Source organism: Musa acuminata, chromosome BXJ2-1 (genome assembly GCF_036884655.1).
Source record: "Musa acuminata AAA Group cultivar baxijiao chromosome BXJ2-1, Cavendish_Baxijiao_AAA, whole genome shotgun sequence".
Taxonomy (NCBI): Eukaryota; Viridiplantae; Streptophyta; class Magnoliopsida; order Zingiberales; family Musaceae; genus Musa; species Musa acuminata.
In genome coordinates this window covers 28,213,556-28,231,353 of record NC_088338.1, presented here as the reverse complement: position 1 = coordinate 28,231,353, position 17,798 = coordinate 28,213,556, and the positions used below count along the sequence as shown (strand labels likewise).

The following is a 17,798-nucleotide window of genomic DNA, read 5'->3' as shown; positions in this document are numbered from 1 at the left end:
CATAGCAAATTTCCAGCCCCAAAACAATCGTCTCGGAGCTCTACGGGAGATGTTTCGTATCCCGGGATGCAAAAAGGAGTGCAACACGAGGACTTCCCAAGGGGTCACCCATCCTTGTACTACTCTGGCCCAAGCACGCTTAACTTCGGAGTTTTCATGGGATCCGGGGATTTAGTGCTGGCATTATCGCACCCGTTTCGCGTGCTTCGTCCCTCGCCTATGTGCTCGTCGCAGCCGGTGCATCAACGTCCGGATCCTCTTGCCCGTCACGAAACCGTCGGCGCTTTCTCGAACGGTCTCGAAATCCCTATTGCAAGCTCTCTCCGAGCCCTAGCCTGACGACTGCGTATCGGTCACGGCAAGCGCGTGCAGAAACCATCGGCACTTTCTAGAACGAACTCGGAATCGCTATTGCGAACCCAATCCGGAAAGCTCTCTCCGAGCCCCTCGATACTGACTGCGTAGCGGTCACAGCAAATTTCCAGCCCCAAAACAATTGTCTCGGAGCTCTACGGGAGATGTTTCGTATCTCGGGATGCAAAAAGGAGTGCAACACGAGGACTTCCGAGGGGGTCACCCATCCTAATACTACTCTAGACCAAGCACGCTTAACTTCGGAGTTTTGATGGGATCCGGGGATTTAGTGCTGGCATTATCGCACCCGTTTCGCGTGCTTCGTCCCTCGCCTATGTGCACGTCGCAGTCGGCGCATCAACGTCCGGAGCCTCTTGCCCGTCACGAAACCGTCGGCACTTTCTCGAACGGTCTCGAAATCCCTATTGCAAGCTCTCTCCGAGCCCTAGCCCGACGACTGCGTATCGTTCACGGCAAGCGCGTGCAGAAACCATCGGCACTTTCTAGAACGAACTCGGAATCGCTATTGCGACCCCAATCCGGAAAGCTCTCTCCGAGCCTCTCGATACTGACTGCGTAGCGGTCACAGCAAATTTCCAGCCCCAAAACAATTGTCTCGGAGCTCTACGGGAGATGTTTCGTATCTCGGGATGCAAAAAGGAGTGCAACACGAGGACTTCCGAGGGGGTCACCCATCCTAATACTACTCTAGACCAAGCACGCTTAACTTCGGAGTTTTGATGGGATCCGGGGATTTAGTGCTGGAATTATCGCACACGTTTCGCGTGCTCCGTCCCTCGCCTATGTGCACGTCGCAGTCGGCGCATCAACGTCCGGAGCCTCTTGTCCATCACGAAACCGTCGGCGCTTTCTCGAATGGTCTCGAAATCCCTATTGCAAGCTCTCTCCGAGCCCTAGCCCGACGACTGTGTATCAGTCACGACAAGCGCGTGCAGAAACCATCGGCACTATCTAGAACGAACTCGGAATCGCTATTGCGACCCCAATCAGGAAAGCTCTCTCCGAGCCCCTCGATACTGACTGCGTAGCGGTCACAGCAAATTTCCAGCCCCAAAACAATCGTCTCGGAGCTCTACGGGAGATGTTTCGTATCTCGGGATGCAAAAAGGAGTGCAACACGAGGACTTCCCAAGGGGTCACCCATCCTAGTACTACTCTGGCCCAAGCACGCTTAACTTCGGAGTTTTGATGGGATCCGGGGATTTAGTGCTGGTATTATCGCACCTGTTTCGCGTACTTCGTCCCTCGCCTATGTGCACGTCGCAGCCGTCGCATCAACGTCCGGAGCCTCTTGCCCGTCACGAAACCGTCGGCGCTTTCTCGAACGGTCTCGAAATCCCTATTGCAAGCTCTCTCCGAGCCCTAGCCCGACGACTGCGTATCGGTCACGGCAAGCGCGTGCAGAAACCATCGGCACTTTCTAGAATGAACTCGGAATTGCTTTTGCGACCCCAATCCGGAAAGCTCTCTCCGAGCCCCTCGATACTGACTGCGTAGCGGTCACAGCAAATTTCCAGCCCGAAAACAATCGTCTCGGAGCTCTACGGGAGATGTTTCGTATCTCCGGATGCAAAAAGGAGTGCAACACGAGGACTTCCCAGGGGGTCACCCATCCTAGTACTACTCTGGCCCAAGCACGCTTAACTTCGGAGTTTTGATGGGATCCGGAGATTTAGTGCTGGCATTATCACACTCGTTTCGCGTGCTTCGTCCCTCGCCTATGTGCACGTCGTAGTCGGCGCACCAACGTCCGGAGCCTCTTGTCCGTCGCGAAACCGTCGGCGCTTTCTCGAACGGTCTCGAAATCCCTATTGGAAGCTCTCTCCGAGCCCTAGCCCGACGACTGCGTATCGGTTACGGCAAGCGTGTGCAGAAACCATCGGCACTTTCTAGAACGAACTCGGAATCGCTATTGCGACCCCAATCCGGAAAGCTCTCTCCGAGCCCCTCGAAACTGACTGCGTAGCGGTCATAGCAAATTTCCATCCCCAAAACAATCGTCTCGGAGCTCTACGGGAAATGTTTCGTATCCCGGGATGCAAAAAGGAGTGCAACACGAGGACTTCCCAAGGGGTCACCCATCCTTGTACTACTCTGGCCCAAGCACGCTTAACTTCGGAGTTTTGATGGGATCCGGGGATTTAGTGCTGGCATTATCGCACCCGTTTCGCATGCTTCGTCCCTCGCCTATGTGCACGTCGCAGTCGGCGCATCAACGTCCGGATCCTCTTGCCTGTCACGAAACCGTCGGCGCTTTCTCGAACGGTCTCGAAATCCCTATTGCAAGCTCTCTCCGAGCCCTAGCCTGACGACTGCGTATCGGTCACGGCAAGCGCGTGCAGAAACCATCGGCACTTTCTAGAACGAACTCGGAATCGCTATTGCGAACCCAATCCGGAAAGCTCTCTCCGAGCCCCTCGATACTGACTGCGTAGCGGTCACAGCAAATTTCCAGCCCCAAAACAATTGTCTCGGAGCTCTACGGGAGATGTTTCGTATCTCGGGATGCAAAAAGGAGTGCAACACGAGGACTTCCGAGGGGGTCACCCATCCTAATACTACTCTAGACCAAGCACGCTTAACTTCGGAGTTTTGATGGGATCCGGGGATTTAGTGCTGGAATTATCGCACACGTTTCGCGTGCTCCGTCCCTCGCCTATGTGCACGTCGCAGTCGGCGCATCAACGTCCGGAGCCTCTTGTCCGTCACGAAACCGTCGGCGCTTTCTCGAATGGTCTCGAAATCCCTATTGCAAGCTCTCTCCGAGCCATAGCCCGACGACTGTGTATCAGTCACGACAAGCGCGTGCAGAAACCATCGGCACTATCTAGAACGAACTCGGAATCGCTATTGCGACCCCAATCCGAAAGCTCTCTCCGAGCCCCTCGATACTGACTGCGTAGCGGTCACAGCAAATTTCCAGCCCCAAAACAATCGTCTCGGAGCTCTACGGGAGATGTTTCGTATCTCGGGATGCAAAAAGGAGTGCAACACGAGGACTTCCCAAGGGGTCACCCATCCTAGTACTACTCTGGCCCAAGCACGCTTAACTTCGGAGTTTTGATGGGATCCGGGGATTTAGTGCTGGTATTATCGCACCCGTTTCGCGTACTTCGTCCCTCGCCTATGTGCACGTCGCAGCCGGCGCATCAACGTCCGGAGCCTCTTGCCCGTCACGAAACCGTCGGCGCTTTCTCGAACGGTCTCGAAATCCCTATTGCAAGCTCTCTCCGAGCCCTAGCCCGACGACTGCGTATCGGTCACGGCAAGCGCGTGCAGAAACCATCGGCACTTTCTAGAATGAACTCGGAATTGCTTTTGCGACCCCAATCCGGAAAGCTCTCTCCGAGCCCCTCGATACTGACTGCGTAGCGGTCACAGCAAATTTCCAGCCCGAAAACAATCGTCTCGGAGCTCTACGGGAGATGTTTCGTATCTCCGGATGCAAAAAGGAGTGCAACACGAGGACTTCCCAGGGGGTCACCCATCCTAGTACTACTCTGGCCCAAGCACGCTTAACTTCGGAGTTTTGATGGGATCCGGAGATTTAGTGCTGGCATTATCACACTCGTTTCGCGTGCTTCGTCCCTCGCCTATGTGCACGTCGTAGTCGGCGCATCAACGTCCGGAGCCTCTTGTCCGTCGCGAAACCGTCGGCGCTTTCTCAAACGGTCTCGAAATCCCTATTGCAAGCTCTCTCCGAGCCCTAGCCCGACGACTGCGTATCGGTCACGGCAAGCGCGTGCAGAAACCATCGGCACTTTCTAGAATGAACTCGGAATTGCTTTTGCGACCCCAATCCGGAAAGCTCTCTCCGAGCCCCTCGATACTGACTGCGTAGCGGTCACAGCAAATTTCCAGCCCGAAAACAATCGTCTCGGAGCTCTACGGGAGATGTTTCGTATCTCCGGATGCAAAAAGGAGTGCAACACGAGGACTTCCCAGGGGGTCACCCATCCTAGTACTACTCTGGCCCAAGCACGCTTAACTTCGGAGTTTTGATGGGATCCGGGGATTTAGTGCTGGCATTATCGCACCCGTTTTGCGTGCTTCGTCCCTCGCCTATATGCACGTCGCAGTCGGCGCATCAACGTCCGGAGCCTCTTGTCCGTCACGAAACCGTCGGCGCTTTCTTGAACGGTCTCGAAATCCCTATTGGAAGCTCTCTCCGAGCCCTAGCCCGACGACTGCGTATCGGTCACGGCAAGCGCGTGCAGAAACCATCGGCACTTTCGAGAACGAACTCGGAATCGCAATTGCGACCCCAATCCGAAAAGCTCTCTCCGAGCCCCTCGAAACTGACTGCGTAGCGGTCATAGCAAATTTCCAGCCCCAAAACAATCGTCTCGGAGCTCTACGGGAGATGTTTCGTATCTCGGGATGCAAAAAGGAGTGCAACACGAGGACTTCCCAGGGGGTCACCCATCCTTGTACTACTCTGGCCCAAGCACGCTTAACTTCGGAGTTTTGATGGGATCCGGGGATTTAGTGCTGGCATTATCGCACCCGTTTCGCGTGCTTCGTCCCTCGCCTATGTGCACGTCGCAGCCGGCGCATCAACGTCCGGAGCCTCTTGCCCGTCACGAAACCGTCGGCGCTTTCTCGAACGGTCTCGAAATCCCTATTGCAAGCTCTCTCCGAGCCCTAGCCCGATGACTGCGTATCGGTCACGGCAAGCGCGTGCAGAAACCATCGGCACTTTCTAGAACGAACTCGGAATCGCTATTGCGACCCCAATCCGGAAAGCTCTCTCCGAGCCCCTCGAAACCGACTGCTTAGCGGTCATAGAAAATTTCCAGCCCCAAAACAATCGTCTCGGTGCTCTACGGGAGATGTTTCGTATCTCGGGATGCAAAAAGGAGTGCAACACGAGGACTTCCCAGGGGGTCACCCATCCTTGTACTACTCCGGCCCAAGCACGCTTAACTTCGGAGTTTTGATGGGATCCGGGGATTTAGTGCTGGCATTATCGCACCCGTTTCGCGTACTTCGTCCCTCGCCTATGTGCACGTCGCAGCCGGCGCATCAACGTCCGGAGCCTCTTGCCCGTCACGAAACCGTCGGCGCTTTCTCGAACGGTTTCGAAATCCCTATTGCAAGCTCTCTCCGAGCCCTAGCCCGACGACTGCGTATCGGTCACGGCAAGCGCGTGCAGAAACCATCGGCACTTTCTAGAACGAACTCGGAATCGCTATTGCGACCCCAATACGGAAAGCTCTCTCCGAGCCCCTCGAAACTGATTGCGTAGCGGTCATAGCAAATTTCCAGCCCCAAAACAATCGTCTCGGAGCTCTACGGGAGATGTTTCGTATCCCGGGATGCAAAAAGGAGTGCAACACAAGGACTTCCCAAGGGGTCACCCATCCTTGTACTACTCTGGCCCAAGCATGATTAACTTCGGAGTTTTGATGGGATCCGGGGATTTAGTGCTGGCATTATCGCACCCGTTTCGCGTGCTTCGTCCCTCGCCTATGTGCACGTCGCAGTCGGCGCATCAACGTCCGGAGCCTCTTGCCCGTCACGAAACCGTCGGCGCTTTCTCGAACGGTCTCGAAATCCCTTTTGCAAGCTCTCACCGAGCCCTAGCCCGATGACTGCGTATCGGTCACGGCAAGCGCGTGCAGAAACCATTGGCACTTTCTAGAACGAACTCGGAATCGCTATTGCGACCCCAATCTGGAAAGCTCTCTCCGAGCCCCTCGAAACTGACTGCGTAGCGGTCATAGAAAATTTCCAGCCCCAAAACAATCGTCTCGGTGCTCTACGGGAGATGTTTCGTATCTCGGGATGCAAAAAGGAGTGCAACACGAGGACTTCCCAGGGGGTCACCCATCCTTGTACTACTCTGGCCCAAGCACGCTTAACTTCGGAGTTTTGATGGGATCCGGGGATTTAGTGCTGGCATTATCGCACCCGTTTCGCGTGCTTCGTCCCTCGCCTCTGTGCATGTCGCAGCCGGCGCATCAACGTCCGGAGCCTCTTGCCCGTCACGAAACCGTTGGCGCTTTCTCGAACGGTTTCGAAATCCCTATTGCAAGCTCTCTCCGAGCCCTAGCCCGACGACTGCGTATCGGTCACGGCAAGCGCGTGCAGAAACCATCGGCACTTTCTAGAACGAACTCGGAATCGCTATTGCGACCCCAATATGGAAAGCTCTCTCCGAGCCCCTCGAAACGGACTGCGTAGCGGTCATAGCAAATTTCCAGCCCCAAAACAATCGTCTCGGAGCTCTATGGGAGATGTTTCGTATCCCGGGATGCAAAAAGGAGTGCAACACGAGGACTTCCCAAGGGGTCACCCATCCTTGTACTACTCTGGCCCAAGCACGCTTCACTTCGGAGTTTTGATGGGATCCGGGGATTTAGTGCTGGCATTATCGCACCCGTTTCGCGTGCTTCGTCCCTCGCCTATGTGCACGTCGCAGCCGGCGCATCAACATCCGGAGCCTCTTGTCAGTCACGAAACCGTCGGCACTTTCTCGAACGGTCTCGAAATCCCTATTGCAAGCTCTCTCCGAGCCCTAGCCCGACGACTGCGTATCGGTCACGGCAAGCGCGTGCAGAAACCATCCGCACTTTCTAGAACGAACTCGGAATCGCTATTGCGACCCCAATCCGGAAAGCTCTCTCCGAGCCCCTCGATACTGACTGCGTAGCGGTCACAGCAAATTTCCAGCCCCAAAACAATCGTCTCGGAGCTCTACGGGAGATGTTTCGTATCTCGGGATGCAAAAAGGAGTGCAACACGAGGACTTCCCAGGGGGACACCCATCCTTGTACTACTCTGGCCCAAGCATGCTTAACTTCGGAGTTTTGATGGGATCCGGGGATTTAGTGCTGGCATTATCGCACCCGTTTCGCGTGCTTCGTCCCTCGCCTATGTGCACGTCGCAGCCGGCGCATCAACGTCCGGAGCCTCTTGCCCGTCACGAAACCGTCGGCGCTTTCTCGAACGGTCTCGAAATCCCTTTTGCAAGCTCTCACCGAGCCCTAGCCCGATGACTGCGTATCGGTCACGGCAAGCGCGTGCAGAAACCATTGGCACTTTCTAGAACGAACTCGGAATCGCTATTGCGACCCCAATCTGGAAAGCTCTCTCCGAGCCCCTCGAAACTGACTGCGTAGCGGTCATAGAAAATTTCCAGCCCCAAAACAATCGTCTCGGTGCTCTACGGGAGATGTTTCGTATCTCGGGATGCAAAAAGGAGTGCAACACGAGGACTTCCCAGGGGGTCACCCATCCTTGTACTACTCTGGCCCAAGCACGCTTAACTTCGGAGTTTTGATGGGATCCGGGGATTTAGTGCTGGCATTATCGCACCCGTTTCGCGTGCTTCGTCCCTCGCCTCTGTGCATGTCGCAGCCGGCGCATCAACGTCCGGAGCCTCTTGCCCGTCACGAAACCGTTGGCGCTTTCTCGAACGGTTTCGAAATCCCTATTGCAAGCTCTCTCCGAGCCCTAGCCCGACGACTGCGTATCGGTCACGGCAAGCGCGTGCAGAAACCATCCGCACTTTCTAGAACGAACTCGGAATCGCTATTGCGACCCCAATCCGGAAAGCTCTCTCCGAGCCCCTCGATACTGACTGCGTAGCGGTCACAACAAATTTCCAGCCCCAAAACAATCGTCTCGGAGCTCTACGGGAGATGTTTCGTATCTCGGGATGCAAAAAGGAGTGCAACACGAGGACTTCCCAGGGGGACACCCATCCTTGTACTACTCTGGCCCAAGCATGCTTAACTTCGGAGTTTTGATGGGATCCGGGGATTTAGTGCTGGCATTATCGCACCCGTTTCGCGTGCTTCGTCCCTCGCCTATGTGCACGTCGCAGCCGGCGCATCAACGTCCGGAGCCTCTTGCCCGTCACGAAACCGTCGGCGCTTTCTCGAACGGTCTCGAAATCCCTTTTGCAAGCTCTCACCGAGCCCTAGCCCGATGACTGCGTATCGGTCACGGCAAGCGCGTGCAGAAACCATTGGCACTTTCTAGAACGAACTCGGAATCGCTATTGCGACCCCAATCTGGAAAGCTCTCTCCGAGCCCCTCGAAACTGACTGCGTAGCGGTCATAGAAAATTTCCAGCCCCAAAACAATCGTCTCGGTGCTCTACGGGAGATGTTTCGTATCTCGGGATGCAAAAAGGAGTGCAACACGAGGACTTCCCAGGGGGTCACCCATCCTTGTACTACTCTGGCCCAAGCACGCTTAACTTCGGAGTTTTGATGGGATCCGGGGATTTAGTGCTGGCATTATCGCACCCGTTTCGCGTGCTTCGTCCCTCGCCTCTGTGCATGTCGCAGCCGGCGCATCAACGTCCGGAGCCTCTTGCCCGTCACGAAACCGTTGGCGCTTTCTCGAACGGTTTCGAAATCCCTATTGCAAGCTCTCTCCGAGCCCTAGCCCGACGACTGCGTATCGGTCACGGCAAGCGCGTGCAGAAACCATCGGCACTTTCTAGAACGAACTCGGAATCGCTATTGCGACCCCAATCCGGAAAGCTCTCTCCGAGCCCCTCGATACTGACTGCGTAGCGGTCACAGCAAATTTCCAGCCCCAAAACAATCGTCTCGGAGCTCTACGGGAGATGTTTCGTATCTCGGGATGCAAAAAGGAGTGCAACACGAGGACTTCCCAGGGGTCACCCATCCTAGTACTACTCTGGCCCAAGCACGCTTAACTTCGGAGTTTTGATGGGATCCGGGGATTTAGTACTGGCATTATCGCACCCGTTTCGCGTGCTTCGTCCCTCGCCTATGTGCACGTCGCAGCCGGTGCATCAACGTCCGGAGCCTCTTGCCCGTCACGAAACCGTCAGCGCTTTCTCGAACGGTCTCGAAATCCCTATTGCAAGCTCTCTCCGAGCCCTAGCCCGACGACTGCGTATCGGCCACGGCAAGCGCGTGCAGAAACCATCGGCACTTTCTAGAACGAACTCGGAATCGCTATTGCGACCCCAATCCGGAAAGCTCTCTCCGAGCCCCTCGAAACTGACTGCGTAGCGGTCATAGCAAATTTCCAGCCCCAAAACAATCGTCTCGGAGCTCTACGGGAGATGTTTCGTATCTCGGGATGCAAAAAGGAGTGCAACACGAGGACTTCCCAGGGGGACACCCATCCTTGTACTACTCTGGCCCAAGCATGCTTAACTTCGGAGTTTTGATGGGATCCGGGGATTTAGTGCTGGCATTATCGCACCCGTTTCGCGTGCTTCGTCCCTCGCCTATGTGCACGTCGCAGCCGGCGCATCAACGTCCGAAGCCTCTTGCCCGTCACGAAACCGTCGGCGCTTTCTCGAACGGTTTCAAAATCCCTATTGCAAGCTCTCTCCGAGCCCTAGCCCCACGACTGCGTATCGGTCACGGCAAGCGCGTGCAGAAACCATCGGCACTTTCTAGAACGAACTCGGAATCGCTATTGCGACCCCAATCCGGAAAGCTCTCTCCGAGCCCCTCGAAAATGACTGCGTAGCGGTCATAGCAAATTTCCAGCCCCAAAACAATCGTCTCGGAGCTCTACGGGAAATGTTTCGTATCCCGGGATGCAAAAAGGAGTGCAACATGAGGACTTCCCAAGGGGTCACCCATCCTTGTACTACTCTGGCCCAAGCACGCTTAACTTCGGAGTTTTAATGGGATCCGGGGATTTAGTGCTGGCATTATCGCACCCGTTTCGCGTGCTTCGTCCCTCGCCTATATGCACGTCGCAGCCGGCGCATCAACGTCCGGAGCCTCTTGCCCGTCACGAAACCGTCGGCGCTTTCTCGAACGGTCTCGAAATACCTATTGCAAGCTCTCTCCGAGCCCTAGCCCGACGACTGCGTATCGGTCACGGCAAGCGCGTGCAGAAACCATCGGCACTTTCTAGAACGAACTCGGAATCGCTATTGCGACCCCAATCCAGAAAGCTCTCTCCGAGCCCCTCGATACTGACTGCGTAGCGGTCACAGCAAATTTCCAGCCCCAAAACAATCGTCTCGGAGCTCTACGGGAGATGTTTCGTATCTCGGGATGCAAAAAGGAGTGCAACACGAGGACTTCCCAGGGGGTCACCCATCCTAGTACTACTCTGGCCCAAGCACGCTTAACTTCGGAGTTTTGATGGGATCCGGGGATTTAGTGCTGGCATTATCACACCCGTTTCGCGTGCTTCGTCCCTCACCTATGTGCACATCGCAGCCGGCGCATCAACGTCCGGAGCCTCTTGCCCGTCACGATACCGTCGGCGCTTTCTCGAACGGTCTCGAAATCCCTATTGCAAGCTCTCTCCGAGCCCTAGCCCGACGATTGCGTATCGGTCACGGCAAGCGCGTGCAGAAACCATCGGCACTTTCTAGAACGAACTCGGAATCGCTATTGCGACCCCAATCCGGAAAGCTCTCTCCGAGCCCCTCGAAAATGACTTCGTAGCGGTCATAGCAAATTTCCAGCCCCAAAACAATCGTCTCGGAGCTCTACGGGAGATGTTTCGTATCTCGGGATGCAAAAAGGAGTGCAACACGAGGACTTCCCAGGGGGACACCCATCCTTGTACTACTCTGGCCCAAGCATGCTTAACTTCGGAGTTTTGATGGGATCCGGGGATTTAGTGCTGGCATTATCGCACCCGTTTCGCGTGCTTCGTCCCTCGCCTATGTGCACGTCACAGCCGGCGCATCAACGTCCGGAGCCTCTTGCCCGTCACGAAACCGTCGGCGCTTTCTCGAACGGTTTCGAAATCCCTATTGCAAGCTCTCTCCGAGCCCTAGCCCGACGACTGCGTATCGGTCACGGCAAGCGCGTGCAGAAACCATCGGCACTTTCTAGAACGAACTCGGAATCGCTATTGCGACCCCAATCCGGAAAGCTCTCTCCGAGCCCTTCGAAACTGACTGCGTAGCGGTCATAGCAAATTTCCAGCCCCAAAACAATCGTCTCGGAGCTCTACGGGAGATGTTTCGTATCCCGGGATGCAAAAAGGAGTGCAACACGAGGACTTCCCAAGGGGTCACCCATCCTTGTACTACTCTGGCCCAAGCACGCTTAACTTCGGAGTTTTGATGTGATCCGGGGATTTAGTGCTGGCATTATCGCACCCGTTTCGCGTGCTTCGTCCCTCGCCTATGTGCACGTCGCAGTCGGCGCATCAACGTCCGAAGCCTCTTGCCCGTCACGAAACCGTCGGCGCTTTCTCGAACGGTTTCGAAATCCCTATTGCAAGCTCTCTCCGAGCCCTAGCCCGACGACTGCGTATCGGTCACGGCAAGCGCGTGCAGAAACCATCGGCACTTTCTAGAACGAACTCGGAATCGCTATTGCGACCCCAATCCGGAAAGCTCTCTCCGAGCCCCTCGAAACTGACTGCGTAGCGGTCATAGCAAATTTCCAGCCCCAAAACAATCGTCTCGGAGCTCTACGGGAGATGTTTCGTATCCCGGGATGCAAAAAGGAGTGCAACACGAGGACTTCCCAAGGGGTCACCCATCCTTGTACTACTCTGGCCCAAGCACGCTTAACTTCGGAGTTTTGATGTGATCCGGGGATTTAGTGCTGGCATTATCGCACCCGTTTCGCGTGCTTCGTCCCTCGCCTATGTGCACGTCGCAGCAGGTGCATCAACGTCCGGAGCCTCTTGCCCATCACGAAACCATCGGCGCTTTCTCGAACGGTCTCGAAATCCCTATTGCAAGCTCTCTCCAAGCCCTAGCCCGACGACTGCGTATCGGTCACGGCAAGCGCGTGCAGAAACCATCGGCACTTACTAGAACGAACTCGGAATCGCTATTGCAACCCCAATCCGGAAAGCTCTCTCTGAGCCCCTCGAAACTGACTGCGTAGCGGTCATAGCAAATTTGCAGCCCCAAAACAATCGTCTCGGAGCTCTACGGGAGATGTTTCGTATCTCGGGATGCAAAAAGGAGTGCAACACGAGGACTTCCCAGGGGGTCACCCATCCTTGTACTACTCTGGCCCAAGCACGCTTAACTTCGGAGTTTTGATGGGATCCGTGGATTTAGTGCTGGCATTATCGCACCCGTTTCGCGTGCTTCCTCCCTCGCCTATGTGCACGTCGCAGCCGTCGCATCAACGTCTGGAGCCTCTTGCCCGTCACGAAACCGTCGGCGCTTTCTCGAACGGTTTCGAAATCCCTATTGCAAGCTCTCTCCGAGCCCTAGCCCGACAACTGCGTATCGGTCACGGCAAGCGCGTGCAGAAACCATCGGCACTTTCTAGAACGAACTCGGAATCGCTATTGCGACCCCAATCCGGAAAGCTATCTCCGAGCCCCTCGAAACTGACTGCGTAGCGGTCATAGCAAATTTCCAGCCCCAAAACAATCGTCTCGGAGATCTACGGGAAATGTTTCGTATCCCGGGATGCAAAAAGGAGTGCAACACGAGGACTTCCCAAGGGGTCACCCATCCTTGTACTACTCTGGCCCAAGCACGCTTAACTTCGGAGTTTTGATGGGATCCGGGGATTTAGTGCTGGCATTATCGCATCCGTTTCGCGTGCTTCATCCCTCGCCTATGTGCACGTCGCAGCCGGCGCATCAACGTCCGGAGCCTCTTGCCCGTCACGAAACCGTCGGCGCTTTCTCGAACGGTCTCGAAATACCTATTGCAAGCTCTCTCCGAGCCCTAGCCCGACGACTGCGTATCGGTCACAGCAAGCGTGTGCAGAAACCATCGGCACTTTCTAGAACGAACTCGGAATCGCTATTGCGACCCCAATCCGGAAAGCTCTCTCCGAGCCCCTCGATACTGACTGCGTAGCGGTCGCAGCAAATTTCCAGCCCCAAAACAATCGTCTCGGAGCTCTACGGGAGATGTTTCGTATCTCGTGATGCAAAAAGGAGTGCAACACGAGGACTTCCCAGGGGGTCACTCATCCTAGTACTACTCTGGCCCAAGCACGCTTAACTTCGGATTTTGATGGGATCCGGGGATTTAGTGCTGGCATTATCGCACCCGTTTCGCGTGCTTCGTCCCTCGCCTATGTGCACGTCGCAGCCGGCGCATCAACGTCCGGAGACTCTTGCCCGTCACGAAACCGTCGGCGCTTTCTCGAACGGTCTCGAAATCCCTATTGCAAGCTCTCTCCGAGCCCTAGCCCGACGACTACGTATCGGTCACGGCAAGCGCGTGCAGAAACCATCGGCACTTTCTAGAACGAACTCGGAATCGCTATTGCGACCCCAATCCGGAAAGCTCTCTCCGAGCCCCTCGATACTGACTGCGTAGCGGTCATAGCAAATTTCCAGCCCCAAAATAATCGTCTTGGAGCTCTACGGGAGATGTTTCGTATCCCGGGATGCAAAAAGGAGTGCAACACGAGGACTTCCCAGGGGGTCACCCATCCTTGTACTACTCTGGCCCAAGCACGCTTAACTTCGGAGTTTTGATGGGATCCGGGGATTTAGTGCTGGCATTATCGCACCCATTTCGCGTGCTTCGTCCCTCGCCTATGTGCACGTCGCAGCCGGCTCATCAACGTCCGAAGCCTCTTGCCCGTCACGAAACCGTCGACGCTTTCTCGAACGGTTTCGAAATCCCTATTGCAAGCTCTCTCCGAGCCCTAGCCCGACGACTGCGTATCGGTCACGGCAAGCGCGTGCAGAAACCATCGGCACTTTCTAGAACGAACTCGGAATCGCTATTGCGACCCCAATCCGGAAAGCTCTCTCCGAGCCCCTCGAAACTGACTGCGTAGCGGTCATAGCAAATTTCCAGCCCCAAAACAATCGTCTCGGAGCTCTACGGGAAATGTTTCGTATCCCGGGATGCAAAAAGGAGTGCAACACGAGGACTTCCCAAGGGGTCACCCATCCTTGTACTACTCTGGCCCAAGCACGCTTAACTTCGGAGTTTTGATGGGATCCGGGGATTTAGTGCTGGCATTATCGCACCCGTTTCGCGTGCTTCGTCCCTCGCCTATGTGCACGTCGCAGCCGGCGCATCAACGTCCGGAGCCTCTTGCCCGTCACGAAACCGTCGGCGCTTTCTCGAACGGTCTCGAAATACCTATTGCAAGCTCTCTCCGAGCCCTAGCCCGACGACTGCGTATCGGTCACGGCAAGCGCGTGCAGAAACCATCGGCACTTTCTAGAACGAACTCGGAATCGCTATTGCGACCCCAATCCGGAAAGCTCTCTCCGAGCCCCTCGATACTGACTGCGTAGCGGTCACAGCAAATTTCCAGCCCCAAAACAATCGTCTCGGAGCTCTACGGGAGATGTTTCGTATCTCGGGATGCAAAAAGGAGTGCAACACGAGGACTTCCCAGGGGGTCACCCATCCTAGTACTACTCTGGCCCAAGCACGCTTAACTTCGGAGTTTTGATGGGATCCGGGGATTTAGTGCTGGCATTATCACACCCGTTTCGCGTGCTTCGTCCCTCGCCTATGTGCACATCGCAGCCGGCGCATCAACGTCCGGAGCCTCTTGCCCGTCACGATACCGTCGGCGCTTTCTCGAACGGTCTCGAAATCCCTATTGCAAGCTCTCTCCGAGCCCTAGCCCGACGATTGCGTATCGGTCACGGCAAGCGCGTGCAGAAACCATCGGCACTTTCTAGAACGAACTCGGAATCGCTATTGCGACCCCAATCCGGAAAGCTCTCTCCGAGCCCCTCGAAACTGACTACGTAGCGGTCATAGCAAATTTCCAGCCCCAAAACAATCGTCTCGGAGCTCTACGGGAGATGTTTCGTATCTCGGGATGCAAAAAGGAGTGCAACACGAGGACTTCCCAGGGGGTCACCCATCCTAGTACTACTCTGGCCCAAGCACGCTTAACTTCGGAGTTTTGATGGGATCCGGGGATTTAGTGCTGGCATTATCACACCCGTTTCGCGTGCTTCGTCCCTCGCCTATGTGCACATCGCAGCCGGCGCATCAACGTCCGGAGCCTCTTGCCCGTCACGATACCGTCGGCGCTTTCTCGAACGGTCTCGAAATCCCTATTGCAAGCTCTCTCCGAGCCCTAGCCCGACGATTGCGTATCGGTCACGGCAAGCGCGTGCAGAAACCATCGGCACTTTCTAGAACGAACTCGGAATCGCTATTGCGACCCCAATCCGGAAAGCTCTCTCCGAGCCCTTCGAAACTGACTGCGTAGCGGTCATAGCAAATTTCCAGCCCCAAAACAATCGTCTCGGAGCTCTACGGGAGATGTTTCGTATCCCGGGATGCAAAAAGGAGTGCAACACGAGGACTTCCCAAGGGGTCAACCATCCTTGTACTACTCTTGTCCAAGCACGCTTAACTTCGGAGTTTTGATGGGATCCGGGGATTTAGTGCTGGCATTATCGCACCCGTTTCGCGTGCTTCGTCCCTCGCCTATGTGCACGTCGCAGCCGGTGCATCAACGTCCGGAGCCTCTTGCCCGTCACGAAACCATCGGCGCTTTCTCGAACGGTCTCGAAATCCCTATTGCAAGCTCTCTCGGAGCCCTAGCCCGACGACTGCGTATCGGTCACGGCAAGCGCGTGCAGAAACCATCGGCACTTTCTAGAACGAACTCGGAATCGCTATTGCGACCCCAATCCGGAAAGCTCTCTCCGAGCCCCTCGAAACTGACTGCGTAGCGGTCATAGCAAATTTCCAGCCCCAAAACAATCGTCTCGGAGCTCTACGGGAGATGTTTCGTATCTCGGGATGCAAAAAGGAGTGCAACACGAGGACTTCCCAGGGGGTCACCCATCCTTGTACTACTCTGGCCCAAGCACGCTTAACTTCGGAGTTTTGATGGGATCCGGGGATTTAGTGCTGGCATTATCGCACCCGTTTCGCGTGCTTCATCCCTCGCCTATGTTGTCACGACCCGACAAAATATCGACAATATTAAAAATTTTTTCCAACACAACTAACCCAGGATCCAAACACACATTTGAGGTCACTAAGAAAACATTCAGATCAAAAATTTCACTTCTATAATCTACCAATTCATAACCCTGTGCAATTCATAAACATAGCACACATCACTCGATAATTCATACAATCTGAACTCGACTCATCAAAATAAAAACCACAATATAAATCCACAAGTGGGGAAATCTATGCAGTCACCAAAATCATCGATTTACCATAAGTTCATATCATTACACAAATTTAATTTAACATTCCAAAACCCTATACATGAGGGATCCTTTAACTTACACAAAATCCACAGGTTTAGATTCATAGTCACATTTCATTAGATGCAAGGTAGCTTATACACAACTACATATATGCTAACAAAAGTTCTGCCCAACGTCTTCTAAACTTTCCACTGCCTCAGCCCATTCTTAACATTTAAGCAAGCGATACGCTATCCTGAAAAATTTATCAACAAACGGGGTGAGCATAAAGAGCTCAGCAAGTGACTAACATATCCATATCAAAATAGTACAATTTCCAAAGAGATACAGTTTCAAAACACAAAGCTGAATATACGATTTCGTAGACATAACATCATTAGGAGCAGAATCACAATTGTCCTTTTAATCATACATATTTGGTTCCTGACAGATGGGGCATAGAGTAATTGGAGCATATCAGAAACAAAGGAAACATATTGGAGTTTATCAATGGCATATAAAATGTTCCAAAACACAACAACGACATATGGAACATTACGAAGCAAACTCAACAGTGAATGAAGCATTTCAGAGCATATCAAACTCATATGTCGTACAGAAGCTCAAACGTCGTCCTTGACGTTGCAATCATATCATATTTATCCAGAGCAGGAACAGAAATAACTCACCAAGACTCTGGATGTCATATCAAACATATAGAGGGTGTAGTGGGATCTCAGTCAGAATGTGATTCATCCATTTCTGAATGACCACCTGACAAAAGTCTCCCACGTCTGGGAGCTCCATCCACCCACGTCTAGGTGAAGTCAAAGGGGGCCGGCAGAGCATCGCAGGCTCTAAGCAATATCCCACATAGCGGGACCCCACATAGCGGGCAAATAAGCGCATACCAGAATATCCCACATAGCGGGACCCCACATAGCGGGCAAATCAGCGCATACCCTTTACCATTTCTGGCAAAGGTCCAGACAATCCCACACACCAGAGTACAAGAAGGCGGTTTCAACAAAATGCAGCATATAACGGAAGCACACGCGGAACAACCAAACGTACATGTGCCTTTTCAAAAACAATGTGATGCAAGGAACAAATCTCTCACAAAAGTATTCATTTTAGGGAAAGAATTGAAAGCAAGAGTGTACAAGGATTCCAAGCAATCATAACCAGCTCAATTCCAATAAGAAGGTTAGGCGAATTCAAGTATCCAAAGGAAATGGAACAGAATACGCGAAATCGACCAAAGCTCGATTTCGGACAGAATTCCAGTGGCCCACCAAACAAATATTTCAGAATAACAAATATGCTCCAATACCCATAAGAAGGCTATGGTTGAACCATATATCAGTCTATATTCGGATGGAACAGAT

The 17,798-nt window shown here is 54.1% G+C and overlaps 25 non-coding genes and 10 pseudogenes across 25 annotated transcripts; all 35 read right to left on the bottom strand.

Moving 5' to 3' along the window:
* Positions 1 to 75: 75 nt before the first annotated feature.
* On the bottom strand, positions 76 to 194 carry LOC135601007 (5S ribosomal RNA). The gene has a single exon (XR_010483313.1). It is a non-coding gene; the product is annotated as a 5S ribosomal RNA (ribosomal RNA).
* A 350-nt stretch (positions 195 to 544) lies between these two features.
* LOC135601651 (5S ribosomal RNA) lies at positions 545 to 663 on the bottom strand (annotated as a pseudogene).
* Positions 664 to 1,013: 350 nt separating this feature from the next.
* On the bottom strand, positions 1,014 to 1,132 carry LOC135601974 (5S ribosomal RNA; annotated as a pseudogene).
* Positions 1,133 to 1,482: 350 nt separating this feature from the next.
* Positions 1,483 to 1,601, bottom strand: LOC135599646 (5S ribosomal RNA). The gene has a single exon (XR_010481993.1). It is a non-coding gene; the product is annotated as a 5S ribosomal RNA (ribosomal RNA).
* Positions 1,602 to 1,951: 350 nt separating this feature from the next.
* Positions 1,952 to 2,070, bottom strand: LOC135602802 (5S ribosomal RNA). The gene has a single exon (XR_010484024.1). It is a non-coding gene; the product is annotated as a 5S ribosomal RNA (ribosomal RNA).
* A 350-nt stretch (positions 2,071 to 2,420) lies between these two features.
* On the bottom strand, positions 2,421 to 2,539 carry LOC135600388 (5S ribosomal RNA). Its single transcript, XR_010482711.1, has one exon. It is a non-coding gene; the product is annotated as a 5S ribosomal RNA (ribosomal RNA).
* A 350-nt stretch (positions 2,540 to 2,889) lies between these two features.
* Positions 2,890 to 3,008, bottom strand: LOC135601972 (5S ribosomal RNA; annotated as a pseudogene).
* Positions 3,009 to 3,357: 349 nt separating this feature from the next.
* On the bottom strand, positions 3,358 to 3,476 carry LOC135601768 (5S ribosomal RNA). Its single transcript, XR_010483917.1, has one exon. It is a non-coding gene; the product is annotated as a 5S ribosomal RNA (ribosomal RNA).
* Positions 3,477 to 3,826: 350 nt separating this feature from the next.
* On the bottom strand, positions 3,827 to 3,945 carry LOC135602791 (5S ribosomal RNA). The gene has a single exon (XR_010484021.1). It is a non-coding gene; the product is annotated as a 5S ribosomal RNA (ribosomal RNA).
* Positions 3,946 to 4,295: 350 nt separating this feature from the next.
* LOC135603614 (5S ribosomal RNA) lies at positions 4,296 to 4,414 on the bottom strand. Its single transcript, XR_010484134.1, has one exon. It is a non-coding gene; the product is annotated as a 5S ribosomal RNA (ribosomal RNA).
* Positions 4,415 to 4,764: 350 nt separating this feature from the next.
* LOC135600224 (5S ribosomal RNA) lies at positions 4,765 to 4,883 on the bottom strand. The gene has a single exon (XR_010482551.1). It is a non-coding gene; the product is annotated as a 5S ribosomal RNA (ribosomal RNA).
* A 350-nt stretch (positions 4,884 to 5,233) lies between these two features.
* Positions 5,234 to 5,352, bottom strand: LOC135600310 (5S ribosomal RNA). The gene has a single exon (XR_010482635.1). It is a non-coding gene; the product is annotated as a 5S ribosomal RNA (ribosomal RNA).
* Positions 5,353 to 5,702: 350 nt separating this feature from the next.
* Positions 5,703 to 5,821, bottom strand: LOC135601990 (5S ribosomal RNA; annotated as a pseudogene).
* A 350-nt stretch (positions 5,822 to 6,171) lies between these two features.
* On the bottom strand, positions 6,172 to 6,290 carry LOC135600222 (5S ribosomal RNA). Its single transcript, XR_010482549.1, has one exon. It is a non-coding gene; the product is annotated as a 5S ribosomal RNA (ribosomal RNA).
* Positions 6,291 to 6,640: 350 nt separating this feature from the next.
* Positions 6,641 to 6,759, bottom strand: LOC135600831 (5S ribosomal RNA). Its single transcript, XR_010483144.1, has one exon. It is a non-coding gene; the product is annotated as a 5S ribosomal RNA (ribosomal RNA).
* A 350-nt stretch (positions 6,760 to 7,109) lies between these two features.
* Positions 7,110 to 7,228, bottom strand: LOC135601758 (5S ribosomal RNA; annotated as a pseudogene).
* Positions 7,229 to 7,578: 350 nt separating this feature from the next.
* LOC135600221 (5S ribosomal RNA) lies at positions 7,579 to 7,697 on the bottom strand. The gene has a single exon (XR_010482548.1). It is a non-coding gene; the product is annotated as a 5S ribosomal RNA (ribosomal RNA).
* A 350-nt stretch (positions 7,698 to 8,047) lies between these two features.
* On the bottom strand, positions 8,048 to 8,166 carry LOC135601756 (5S ribosomal RNA; annotated as a pseudogene).
* Positions 8,167 to 8,516: 350 nt separating this feature from the next.
* LOC135600220 (5S ribosomal RNA) lies at positions 8,517 to 8,635 on the bottom strand. The gene has a single exon (XR_010482547.1). It is a non-coding gene; the product is annotated as a 5S ribosomal RNA (ribosomal RNA).
* A 350-nt stretch (positions 8,636 to 8,985) lies between these two features.
* LOC135600888 (5S ribosomal RNA) lies at positions 8,986 to 9,103 on the bottom strand. The gene has a single exon (XR_010483199.1). It is a non-coding gene; the product is annotated as a 5S ribosomal RNA (ribosomal RNA).
* Positions 9,104 to 9,453: 350 nt separating this feature from the next.
* LOC135601755 (5S ribosomal RNA) lies at positions 9,454 to 9,572 on the bottom strand (annotated as a pseudogene).
* Positions 9,573 to 9,922: 350 nt separating this feature from the next.
* LOC135601978 (5S ribosomal RNA) lies at positions 9,923 to 10,041 on the bottom strand (annotated as a pseudogene).
* Positions 10,042 to 10,391: 350 nt separating this feature from the next.
* Positions 10,392 to 10,510, bottom strand: LOC135599703 (5S ribosomal RNA). Its single transcript, XR_010482048.1, has one exon. It is a non-coding gene; the product is annotated as a 5S ribosomal RNA (ribosomal RNA).
* A 350-nt stretch (positions 10,511 to 10,860) lies between these two features.
* Positions 10,861 to 10,979, bottom strand: LOC135601754 (5S ribosomal RNA; annotated as a pseudogene).
* Positions 10,980 to 11,329: 350 nt separating this feature from the next.
* LOC135601066 (5S ribosomal RNA) lies at positions 11,330 to 11,448 on the bottom strand. Its single transcript, XR_010483371.1, has one exon. It is a non-coding gene; the product is annotated as a 5S ribosomal RNA (ribosomal RNA).
* Positions 11,449 to 11,798: 350 nt separating this feature from the next.
* LOC135601065 (5S ribosomal RNA) lies at positions 11,799 to 11,917 on the bottom strand. The gene has a single exon (XR_010483370.1). It is a non-coding gene; the product is annotated as a 5S ribosomal RNA (ribosomal RNA).
* A 350-nt stretch (positions 11,918 to 12,267) lies between these two features.
* On the bottom strand, positions 12,268 to 12,386 carry LOC135601158 (5S ribosomal RNA). The gene has a single exon (XR_010483460.1). It is a non-coding gene; the product is annotated as a 5S ribosomal RNA (ribosomal RNA).
* Positions 12,387 to 12,736: 350 nt separating this feature from the next.
* LOC135601028 (5S ribosomal RNA) lies at positions 12,737 to 12,855 on the bottom strand. Its single transcript, XR_010483334.1, has one exon. It is a non-coding gene; the product is annotated as a 5S ribosomal RNA (ribosomal RNA).
* Positions 12,856 to 13,205: 350 nt separating this feature from the next.
* Positions 13,206 to 13,323, bottom strand: LOC135602521 (5S ribosomal RNA; annotated as a pseudogene).
* A 350-nt stretch (positions 13,324 to 13,673) lies between these two features.
* On the bottom strand, positions 13,674 to 13,792 carry LOC135600219 (5S ribosomal RNA). Its single transcript, XR_010482546.1, has one exon. It is a non-coding gene; the product is annotated as a 5S ribosomal RNA (ribosomal RNA).
* Positions 13,793 to 14,142: 350 nt separating this feature from the next.
* On the bottom strand, positions 14,143 to 14,261 carry LOC135600387 (5S ribosomal RNA). The gene has a single exon (XR_010482710.1). It is a non-coding gene; the product is annotated as a 5S ribosomal RNA (ribosomal RNA).
* A 350-nt stretch (positions 14,262 to 14,611) lies between these two features.
* Positions 14,612 to 14,730, bottom strand: LOC135599701 (5S ribosomal RNA). The gene has a single exon (XR_010482046.1). It is a non-coding gene; the product is annotated as a 5S ribosomal RNA (ribosomal RNA).
* A 350-nt stretch (positions 14,731 to 15,080) lies between these two features.
* LOC135599700 (5S ribosomal RNA) lies at positions 15,081 to 15,199 on the bottom strand. The gene has a single exon (XR_010482045.1). It is a non-coding gene; the product is annotated as a 5S ribosomal RNA (ribosomal RNA).
* Positions 15,200 to 15,549: 350 nt separating this feature from the next.
* Positions 15,550 to 15,668, bottom strand: LOC135601303 (5S ribosomal RNA). The gene has a single exon (XR_010483600.1). It is a non-coding gene; the product is annotated as a 5S ribosomal RNA (ribosomal RNA).
* Positions 15,669 to 16,018: 350 nt separating this feature from the next.
* Positions 16,019 to 16,137, bottom strand: LOC135600218 (5S ribosomal RNA). The gene has a single exon (XR_010482545.1). It is a non-coding gene; the product is annotated as a 5S ribosomal RNA (ribosomal RNA).
* Positions 16,138 to 17,798: the final 1,661 nt, after the last annotated feature.